This window comes from Pagrus pagrus, assembly GCF_965226575.1.
Source record: "Pagrus pagrus genome assembly, chromosome: 19".
NCBI lineage: Eukaryota > Metazoa > Chordata > Actinopteri > Spariformes > Sparidae > Pagrus > Pagrus pagrus.
The window spans coordinates 23,810,047-23,822,555 of record NC_140203.1 but is presented as its reverse complement, the minus strand read 5'-3'; positions in this window follow the sequence as shown (position 1 = coordinate 23,822,555).

Below are 12,509 nucleotides of genomic sequence, written 5' to 3'. Positions count from 1 at the left end.
TAGTTTTCAGTCCTGGTATTGATTTTTCTTTTTCGAGTATGAAAACAATCTCTTGATGACAAATAATAGCCTACCGAATGATGAGCACTGCATCTGTTTTTCTTTCCCTCCTTGTGATTTTATGGCTAATTTATTGGTTGCTTTAATTTTTAATTTGTTTGCATCCTGCTGACCATTGTTGAACAAGCAATGAATTTCAGACTGATGTTCTAGTGACACTTGATCAGGTGAAGTAAGGGCCACACGCTGATATAAACTGACTCACCAAAGATAACTGGAATCCTTGAGAGGCCAATAAACTGTGTGTGTTTACATCCACGCAGCTCATACCCTGGTTAAGGTCTTATTCGTACATTTACTCTATGGTATTATAAACATTATATACATGTTCAGATGCGCCCTTTTCTATTTTCTAGTTTGTTAGTTGGCATTTCCTTGTACATCAACTCTTAGACAAACCAGAATCAACCAGGTTTTAGTTGCATCTCATGTCTCATTACTAAATTAAACAATTCACAAAAATTATCATATATAGCTATGGAGGGCTAAAGATGACATAATAAAAGATCATTTGGATCATGTCTTTGTAAAAACTTTTATTTTGTGATCACAAGCCTAAGGAGCCCCTAAGCTGACAAGCCTAAAACTTCTTTTTTTCTGCAGCAGAATCTTTTCAGATACTTTAATACTAAATCCACTTTTTTCAGTTATTAAATTACATGTTAAGTCACTTTACACAATCTATTGGTCCGGGTCCCTTTTTACGGCGTTTATTGCCACAGAAATTTGCCTTTTTGCGGATGGAATCTAGTTATTCCATCAAAGCGTGTCAGGGTTCGGATGCATTTTTTGCGTCTGTGAGGGTGTTGTGTTCAAGCTGATACAGAGTTTTAAGTTTGTCTGCAGTCTGCAGCAGAGAGTTTCGGGTGCACACTAAGGGGCTCCATACAATCCAACAAACTGTCAAAGACATTTTAATCATCACTGAATATTGTGCTGTGATCAAGAGAAAAAAAATGTTGTTTCACTGCTGGTTATCTCAACATAAGCAGCCCTGATGAAAAAGCATTTGTGCTCAAAATAATACACATTCTTAAGATTGCCCTCTTCGACATCCTGTAAAATGATGAGCTTCAGAGGAACAACATAAAGAACCACGTTGTGTTCAGTAAAAGCTGCTCATTTACAACTTTCTCAACAATTCTCTGTGTCAGAATAAGAGCTTATCCAGGTTGATGTAGACAGGATATAATGTCAACACACACCACCTCTACAGGAGAACACCTGCTGTGTATCCCATTTGTTACCAGACTATTGGCATGCGTGAATGCAAACACACCGACTTGTTTCACTCGTTAGGAAGGAAAACTGAGGAGTCCCTTAAAGCTAGCTGCTTCCAAGACTGACTTTGTGTGTATGTAAAAAGAAAAAAAAAACTTTCTATTTCAATAGTGAGAACCAGAGAGGCTACCTCACTGACTTTCCATTTGTCCTTTTAATCGTGTTGATGAAACCAAAGAAACCAAAGATTTTTGTCCTCTTCAGTACGGTCTGCGCTCAGCTCTGTGCTTTTGTGCTCTCTCTTCTCAATGATGCCGCATTTTGACCCCTTTATCCTTTTACTCTCCCTTCCTCTCTCTGTCTTTTTACTCTCTCTCTCTCTTTGCCTTGCATTGTCTCTTCTCCTCAAAAAGAATAAATGTGAAGCGTAAATAGGCAGGTTAAGCACAGGTGTCAGGTTGGATGCTTGATGTTAGGTGGCACAAGCAGAAATACACGATAGGGTAATAGTAATAGTGTAAGAACAGAGGAAATATTAATTTCAAATTCAGCAATATGACAAACAAGCAGGACCAAAGGCTCCGGGAGACTAAAGGAACTCAAGTGTTGCTAACTGAGGATCATATAGGTGTCATTGAGGATCATACCACCCCATCCTGCCATTCGAGAGGGGGTTAATGATGATGTTTTACCATCTCTCAAGCGCTTTGTTTGAAGCATAATGAGGCAAAAAAGAAAACAAACAAAACTGCTGTTTTGCACTGAAACCTTAAAGCTACAGATTCATAAAGTCAAATGGTAGTTGAAGTTTAATGGTTCTGACACCCTTCAAACATCCTCTGAAGATGGAGGTCTTGGATGAGAAGATGAATCTGTTGGTGCTCTGTTCAGACACCCACATCCTGTTTCTTCATCAGCAGCAAGTTTCCTCTTGGCTATTTTTATTTCCAACAAGATTCTCCCATTTTTCTTCTTTACCCTATTTTTCTAACAGTAATTAGATGGCTGCTTGTCACCAACTTTGTGCTGCGTAGCAACCACAATGACACAACACTGTGCTGACCCTTTGAGCTCAAGGCTGAGCTTCTCTGTCTTGTGGTCCTTATACTTGTCTGTAAAGTCTGTAAATTGAAAGAGGAACAGTTAACATTATTGTGTCCTCCCAGAAACTGCTCTCCTGTTGCTATGAGGGTCTTTCAGCTTAATGCTAACATCAGCGTTGTAATATCAGCAATGATCATTTGCACTACAGACAGCTGCAGTGAAGCTGATGCTGATGGGAATGTCATCAGTTTTACAGAGATTTGGTTATCCACCTTACCATTAGCCCCCATGGTGCCTTGAGCAAATTATGGACATGGCTTCTGGTATGTCCCATCACTTAGGACACTAATCCTTGTTCTTAGAGTGACGGGTATGGTGTATCATTCATTAATCAAGATCAATTACAGTCTGGACCAAAGTACTGAACCGATCAACAAATTGACCAACCAATGCTGATACCTCTAGAGGCACAGTACGACCAAAGCTAAAGATCCTCCAGCAGTTATTTTGATTGATGTTGAGAGATCACCTCAAAATGTAAAAACAAAAACCCTCAGTACAATCTGAGATGTTGGTAACCTTCTTAGTTCCATTTTGCGGGCTCTAGACTGCCTCCAAAAGACCAAAAACACAATCCTGAGATACAAGATGATTCTAAAATACTCCACGGACCTTCAGACATGCCTGGGTGGAAGAGCAAAAAATTTTGACATCATGCAGGAGGGTGAAGGACAGTGACTGATCTTTTCATGCATCAAAGGTTAAAGAGTCATACCACTTAGAGGATATGCAAATATCTTTGTAGTTATTTGATTCAACTAATACAACAGCATTGTTTTTTCATAAAAGAAGCAACATGCTGGTAGGATTAGATGCCCGGGATCTATACATCCAGCTGTGCTATTTTGCTTCCCTTCTTACGAGAGTTTGGCTTAGAAATTGACTGGGAGAGTCAAATAGTGACAAATCAATGGCTTGTTATGGTTGGAGTCGAGGGTTAGACCGGTTTTTAGACACCCGTTGTTCCTTTTTTTTCCCCAAACTGGGCCGCTTAAAAAAAGACATAGAGAGCGCTTTTGTTGTAAAGTATGAGATAACCTTGGATGAGTGCCTTGCTTGAACCAAAGCAAAGTCTAGACCTCTCTGTTGTGCTGTAAACTTTCTATTCCTGTGAAAAATAAATACCTCTCCGATTTCCTCTCTGAACTCTGGTACTTTGCAATGTAATCAACACAAAGAAATCCAGAGTGAATACCAAAGGCTTCCTGTTCTTTTAAACTCTTCTCTTCTCTCTTTTTTCTGAGCTGGGCTTCCACTGGAAAGGTCTGTTTTTTAGGTCTTTGTGGCTCAGATCCAATCATCTTCTCACAGCTGTTCAAAAGAAAACCCAAGTCATATCTGATTTTGCTTGTGCTTATACACAGATCTGAGATGACGAAGCTTCAGCTACATTGGCTGAAAAGCCTAAAATATAAGAAATGGCATTGGAGATCATTTGAAAAATAATTGTATATTTGTTTCAAGCTGGTTTGAGTGGCAAAAAACAAGATTAAACAGAAAGGGAAAAAATTAGAAATTTTGACACCATGGCCTTCCATATATATGGAAAGCCAAGAAGACAAAAAAATAAATATCTTTGTTTTCTCTCTATCATTATTAAATAGTTTCGTGATTTCACATTTGCTTGAAATATTGACTTTGTGATCACAAGATAACATTGACATCTTCCATTATCTTGCCAGAGCAAATAATTATTTTGTGATCTGCACATAGCATGCTGTCAAACCTACAATGCAAATACATTTAGAGATCCAGCTTTGGTGGAAACACAGCTCATTCCCTCTCATTGTCCTCCTTCTTCTCTTAATCTTTCAAATGGTTGCAAAGCTTTAAATTGTGAAAAAAAACAAAAAACATGGAGACAAACCTGTGGGAGTTGTGCGCAGACCGTGCTCTCTTTACCAAACTGTTGCAGATATACCTCATAGACACTAGTGTTAGGATGATGTTATAATAGCGTATGTCATAAATTATTCACTTGCTCTTCTTCCTTTTTTTGGTAACTGTAACTTTAAAATGAAACAAATGTTGGTAAAAAAAAAAAAGCTTTACACATTTTTACGTTGTGATTTTTTTTTTTTTTGTAATAGTTAAAAAGGTGCGCTAAAACCAAAAATGAAAAATGCTTGTCTTCTATGCTCTCTTTCTTGTTGATGTATTACTGTTTCCTCTCTGTCCCATCTGCCGAGGATTGAGAGATGTATGATTTAAGATCTTATTTTATTTTTTTGGTCTCTGGTTCTTTTATAGGGGTCACTGTCCCCTCATGTTGATATGTTTGGGATTAGGAACATTGTTAGAATGATGCCAGAATTTACTTGTTTCAGCCCAGAATAATGCCAGCTTCTTTGATCCATCCATTTTGTTTTAAATCCTGTCACATTTTTAGTTTATTTCTTATGCATTGGTTTCAGCTCCTGCTTTCCTGCGTTATAATGCTAGCATCACAGTTACATTATTCATACTGCAGTGCTATAGCCCAGATTTTATGCATGAGTATATTTACAATTAGCTAGCCGTGTAATGCATTGTGATTCTTATTATTAACCTTATGATTATCATCCTCTCATCTCATTTCTGATAATGTATGGAATACTGACAGAAATTTGTGTTGCATCTCACATTAGTAAGACCATTGACCCGCAGCTATGAAACTTGTGAACTTGCTTTCATTTCAATCAGTTTCAGAGGGTGAAGCATCAGCATCTACACTGAGAGGGGATTGTGAGGTTTTTAATGAGCTTCTGATAGTTTACGTGTAAATTTGTTAGCAAATTTGGACACCAGCCATTCCTGTGACCGCGACAGTTAAATACAGCAGTTTGCATTAGGTGTACAAAAGATTCTGGCAGAATTCAAAGTGAGAAAGGAAAAGATTGCTGCCCAATTAAAGATGACAATTGCTGGCGCTCTTTGGCCACAGAATTGGCTCCACACTGATGCCTGTTCACGCTTAAGCGAGGTTCACTCCTGTACATACCAGCTCCCAAACCTAAAAATCCCAAATACACTTTTTTTTTCTTGAATTTTTGTTTACAAATCTAATGTTTTCTAGTGGTTTAGCAAATCGATTTTAAAACAACAATTAAAACTAAGCCCTCCACTCTTAATACGAGGAATCCTTATGTGAATGAGAGGGAAGGCAGCATTAGTCTGAACTGGTGGTTGTATTCTGCAATCAAACAACACAACAAGAGTTAAAGAACAAATGGGCAATGAACAAAATGAAAAGTAAAGTTTTTTTTTCTCAAATAGACTTAAGTTACTTCAGTGTCCAATCACAAGATAAAAACATTTTATTGTCAACATCAACAGAAGAAAATCACAAATGGGCCTCAGTACGCTAACTCACTTAGTTAACTTCAGGATCTACAAGCTTGACCCAGACCAAAATAAAATCATCAGTGTTATGTGTTTGTATTAAAGTTCATGCAGTGTTACTTAAAGGGAAACCAAAGTTTTAGAGCATTTCCAGTCTTACATGTCTTCCATAAACGATTAGCTTCAGAGCATCAAAAAACATCTGAACTTATTGTTTTTTTTTCCCGATTGGAATATATTTTGAAAATTGTAAAAAACGGGTTTAGATTTTGAGATGAATTTCAGCACAAAGACTAATAAATGCTGTGAAAAATGCTCAGACATTTTCTAAAATTGCTTAGAGGACAGTTCTTTTATGCTTCATTTAAAGACTCTTTCTGTTATCAAATCATTGAAGCTTAATGTCTGATTGTAAGTGTAAGTTAGATCCACAGGGCTGCAAATGAAATATATCTGATGACATAACAATCATGTCGTAACATGCTTTTAAAGTTGCTCAATTGAGGAACACCTCAAGTCCCATAAGAGCATATTTTTAACTTGTACACAAAAGATATTAACTTACAATATCATCAGTACCTTTCAGAACTTTGGGGGTTCGCTACGAAACAAATCCCATGTAGACAATTACAAGCAAACAAAACAGGTTTTGATTCAGACATCAGCAACCATGACTGTGAGGGTCAAAGGTCAAAGAGGCAGATCCATAACATCAGTTTTTGAACAATCAGAATCACAATCAGTTCACTTTTAAGTTACTGTGGGCATCTAAAGGCTTCACAGCAGGCGACTCCTGAGCTAAACTGTACCCGAGAAATGATTCCAGCAGTTTCCTCCCCAAACATCAAGTTTGAACAACACTCTGCTGCCAAAACCTCATCAAACCCAAAACAATATTTCATTCCTTTCTGTTAACTGACCCTTTTCTCTCTCTTCTTCTTTTTTTTTTTTTTATCATTTCCTTTCATGGCTGTCATACAGTAATCAAAATCAAGTGATGTATTTTTATTTTTTACATTTGGTTGAAACAGAAAAAGAGAAGTGACTGAAAACTTGTGGTGTGGAATAAAACGATGATCAAACATGAAGGAGATATTTGAAGAATTAATGTTGTTCCACTCTATGTATAAAAGAAGAAAAAAAAAACAATAAAGAAATCACAATGGTCTTATCCATGTACGACCTATCCTCCTGTTATTTTTTCTCTCAAAAAAATGCTGCTTTGGGAAACACAATCACAAGCACACATGATTAGATTTCATATTTGGGGATTTGAACGGAGAATGAAAACTGTTATATCATATTTCCATCTGAAAAGTAGCAAAGAAAGAACTATGAACTAACCTCAAATGACAACACTAAAAAAGAAGCACCTCAAAATTGTAGTTACTGTAGCTACAGCCCCGAAGTAGATATATTTAGTTACAATCCACAACTGCTCGCCACCAAGATCAGCTTCCCAGTGCACCTGTAACTCAGCCACCTCCAACGTGGCCCTTACCCTGCACATTTATTTATTTTTTTTTTCACAGAACAATGTTTTTGTTTTTCACATTGTTGATGGATACATCGTCGTACCGACAGCATTGCCGCCAGCAAGAGAAGTGCAGGTTTCATAAAACTTTGGAAATGTTTACAATAAAAATCCATCCATTCACCATGTGGGTCAGGCATCAAGGGATAAAGCACAGACACACACACGCACACACACTTGTGTGTGTAAGTCTATATAATGGCCCCACAAGTGATTAAAACGGACTCACAAAGCTGCAAACAGGCTGTTTTTCTGACATGACTTTTTAAAGACACAGGGTTCATACAAGATAGCGATGCTACAAATATATGATGATTTTATGAAAATAGTAGTGACAGTATATAAAGCAATGGATGAGATCAACCTAATACATCTATAGCATAAAACATACACATTAATGTTGCAGTTATATTATTAAAGCATATGATACTACAGCACTGTCGGGGACCATTTCTCTGCAGAATGAGTACTTTCACTTTTGATGCTAGCAAAGTATATTTTGCTGACAAAATCTTGCAATACAATATCTGCTTGTTGAGACAGCATTTCAAGGGAAAGATCGTTGTCTTGTTTAATAAGAAAAATTCCACATATACTTCAGATACAACTTGTTTATAATATTTAAGTGAAGCACCATCTTCCCCTAACCTGAACCACAGTGCTCATGTTCCCTACACCTAACCACTTGCAGCAGTCAGGATACAAACCCTGACCCGGTGCTTTCCTCCCTATGACTTCAAATGTAGTGACTGATTTGAAAACAACATTGCCAGCGAACGTGTTGATGAAGGTCCTCAGTCATCCCCTGTGGACGTAATCCACCAGCAGTTACACTTGACACCGCAGTGTGATTGGGAAAACAAATGAGTTGTATATGAACATAATATTGAGGGAGGAGGAACGACACAACAGCAGAACACTTGTAAAGTTAACACAATTGGCACTGCAGGCAACATGTTTGTTATTCTCAGCTCTTTCTTGATATTTTTTCTCTATTTGCAGTATTTTCTTTTCTACGTCTTTCTCTTCCCCTGCTCATTTTCCCTCCCTTCCCCTTAACCACTCCATCCTCAATCCATCTATTTTTTCTGTCTCTGTCTGTAATGACTCGATCTCTGTCTCCGTCTCCTTCTACATCTCTCGTCCCTTCACTCCTTTCTTCTTTCTGTGTCACTCTTCTCTCTACTCTGTTTTCTCTCTGTGTAATCATCCCGGCATCCATCTCCTCTCATCAATCCACCTCGTCACTTCACCCCTTTAAACTCCCCCTCCTCCCCCTCCTCTCCCCTTTTAATCACTCCGTCCCATCCTCCTCTGCCTCTCTTCGTTGCCAGGGAAACAACAGTCCATTCTGTAGCTGTTAATCTTTTGACATTGTCTTTCTATTACCTGCAGGTCAGATGCCTGATAAGGAGGACAAAGGGTGGGAAACCGAAGAGCGACTCACTTTAAACGTTTGTAAAATGTTGGTCTTCATTAACGCGAGTGAAGTTTGCAGTGACAGGACAGCCTGCAGGGAGAAAAAACTGTTTACTGTGGTAAACATACATGACTGCACTCATACACACTCTGCAGGGATATAAACAAGCTAATCCAGAGCAGCAGACGTGCAGGAAATACTGCCTTTGATGGTCAGTTTTTGTTGACAGGCTGTTGTTTTGCCTTTATATGAAATATCCTCGAATAGGCCCCGAACACACATCTCCGACGCAGGAGACGCAGCAGGAGACCATTCACTGTGAACTGAGCCTTGAAAAAATAAATGCTGGCTCTGTCCATCACTGCTCAAAGACTCAAGTCACCCAGAGGCACAGTGTGGGGGAACCAGGCGACAACAGATCACACTCATTTGATTCCCCCGTGAAACACAAGCACAGAGCTGTTTTGTCCTCAAAACTCTTGTGTCTACAGTGGCAGGAAATAACTGCCTCAGCGACAGCGAGCAGCCGACGTAAAGTTTGTGCTCAACACAAACACAACAGTGGGAAATCATAAGCAGGGCGAGCGCTCTCAAATTGACATTTTTGTTGGCATGCTTACTTGTCCTGAACAGACGCTGCAATCTAACATCTGTGTGTCTCAGTAGACAGCTGCTACTGTTTTAATAAAAAGAAAAAAACGCAAGAAGAAAATGTTTCAATTTGTGATTTTGCGAAACGTTTTTCTTTTTTCAAATACCTGGAAGAATGGCAGACTACCAGTCGGATTTCTACAATTCAGACACACTTTCACTTTTCACCTAAGAACGAGTGGTGACGAAGGCTGACTGACACTCTGATATTACCACCTCTAATTGAGAACATTTCTGATTAAACGTGGCAAATGGCACTGACTTTTAGTGAGTCGCGGTGGGGAAGTTGCCTAGATGCCTTTAATCTGTTAAGCTAGCTTGCCGGCTAGCCTTGCTTCCAATTTTACCCAGTGGCCACGATGGGGAAAAAAAGCATTGTCTGTTGACAGGACACCTTGAACTGTATACAAGGTCAATTATCACTTTATCTGTTATTGATTTTTCGGCCATTTTTCGGTTTGATATCCAAAAACTTTCCTCAAGACGAGAAAAGTGATTTAAAAATCTGTGACGTCATTACAACAGAGAGTCCACGGCCGAGCAGGAAGTCACGGCCGGGCCGGTGGGAGAAACTCTGCTGCTTATATTAGGTTCGCAGCACACAGTAGCCAGGAAGGCGCTTGTGTGCTAAGTGAGCAGTTCTCATTGGACTAAATGGATGGCCGCCATCTTGGCGTTCAGTAATCAGTTAAACTGTATATCACATCTCCGCTGCAACCCTCAACACGTTTGCTCCTTCCTCCAATTCTTCAAGGGCTTCAGAGTTTTCCTCTCCAACCTCCTGTTTTCCTCCATTTTTTGTCCTTCTCCCATCGCTTCTCTCTATCGTTCCCTCACGTTCTCTTTTGTCTCCTGAACTTTCATTTCATTCTTTTCAGCTGTTTATTTCTTTTCATCCTCCTCTCTCCCTCCTCGTTTATCATCTCTCCTTACTCCCTTTCCCTCCTGCTACTTTCTTTTACATTCTCCCATCCTCTCTGTTTGACTGCCTCCTCCGCTCCTCTCTTTGTCTCCATCCTTCCTCTCTTCCTCTCCTGTTTACCCCTGTTTCCTGTTGTAGTTTTTTTAATTCTCTCCTTTCTCCCATTTTGCCTTCCATTCCTTTTCCTCTCTGCTCTCCCAAATTTATTTTCAAATTTCTCTTTCACTTAGTCCTCACGCCCTCCCTCTCTCTCCCTCTGTCTCTCTCTCTCTTTCTCTCTGTAGAAATCAATGGTCGTTCTCTCAATAGGAGGTCACAGGGGTTGCAGTCGCTGGCGTTCAGGCTTTTCAATTACTAGCAGCCTGCAGTCACCACAACACACACACACACACACACACACACACACACACACACACACACACACACACACACACACACCTTTCGTCCTGAACAGCCCTTCCCCCCCTGTGCTGACGGGCCAACACATAGAACAGAGTCAAAGGAAAAGATTTCAAAATTAAAGAGAACAGTTTGGATGTTGAATAGAGCGAGCAAAGAGGGACAGAGGGAGTCAGAATACAGGGCAGAGGAGAGAAAACAGAAAGAATAAGAAGAGGAGGAAAAGAAAACGGAGGATGAGAGGATGAAAGGTGAGGAGAAAGGAAAGGATACAAGGCCTGTAGAAGAGGAGAGGTGGGAGCTGGAGCAGAAGACAAGAGGAGAGAAGTGCCTTTACTGCCGTCCTGTGTGATCGGCAGCGTGGCTGACAGGCAGTGCAGGAGAGACTCTGCATGGTAGGATGTCATTACTGAACTGTGATCAGGGCGCACACGTGTTCTTATTTCTTATTTCTGAGTTTTTAACCTCGCAGATAAAGAACAAAGATAATAAAACAAAATAAAAAGGAAATGGTCAAGTGTCAGGCAGCAAAAGTAAAAGTACAGGCATACATAATTACATTCATAATTCAATGATTAATTACTGTAAACTTTAACACGTTTTCACTCCCAATTGTCAAATACAGCAACTTAAGCTTCAAACTATGACGCTCTGCCTTCCCCTCTGGTGTCAGTTTAGCAATAATATGTAATATGTAAAGTCAAAATAAAGCTCGCTGACAAACAGTTCACATATTATAAAATATTATGACTTTTGGACTGCTGTTAATGTTGTCGTGGTTTGATTAGGTTAAGGCACGAAAACCACTTGGTTATGTTTAGGAAAAGATCACACTTGGGTTAAAATAACTATGTTCAGTCTCGTAACTTACATAACGCAAGTTTCATAAGTGACGTAATTCACGTAATGTAAGTGACACAAGCATGTCAGTTAGGTAATGTAATTAACAACCACAAAACATTTCCTGTATGTATTTGGTGTGAGTTTCCAAATGTTTCCAAATGTAATTCTACAGTAAACGACAGTGAAACCACTGCTTTCCCCTGTATATATTCATTAAAATGTTCAAATCACAGTTAAGTTTACTGTAAAAAATCAATTCATGTAATTATAGCTTCTGTTGTGATTTGAAAAACAATATTTAAAACATGTTGAATAATATGTATTACGTAATATGTAGCTGAATTATGTATTCACGTTTTTTACAGTGTGCTGTGCAGTATCCTACCACACCTAAACAGATATGAACAAACATTTCAACAACCGTGAGACAGTGTGGTGTATGAAATCCCACAGTTAATGTCAGCCAGTGGGTGGACCTTTGATTTAAGGTTGATTTGCCACGCGACAACTGTGTGTCACGGGAGGAGAGCGTACAGAAAGGGGACAAGAAAAGGTCTGACAAAACACGAGGAGAGGTGGGAGGCAAAAAGAGACGATAGATAAGAGAGATGGAGAGATGAAGGGAAGAGGTCAGGGCAGAAAAGAGGAGGAACGGACAAGGGGAGGTCGGAGGAAGCGAGAGAGGAGAGGAACCAAGGAGGGAGCGGAAGAGGAGACAAGTGCACAGTGAGAGAGGAGGTGATAGGAGATCTGAGGGAGGAGAAAACGGGATGAGAGAGGGGGAGGAGTTAAAAGAGGAGAGGCAGGAGAAGATAGAAAATGAAGAGAGGAGAGATAAAAGAGGAGAGAAGTTAGAAAACAATGGGAGAGGAGGCAGGGATGAAGAAGAAAAGGAAGAGATGAAAGGAGACACGAGGAAGAGAAGGTGAGAGGGGAAAACATAAAATAAAATGAAAGGAGAGGTTGTAGCTGGCTCAGATCAGGGAGGTGGAGGAGGGGGAGAGAAGGGGAGGAGGCGCCCGGCCCGGCGCCCT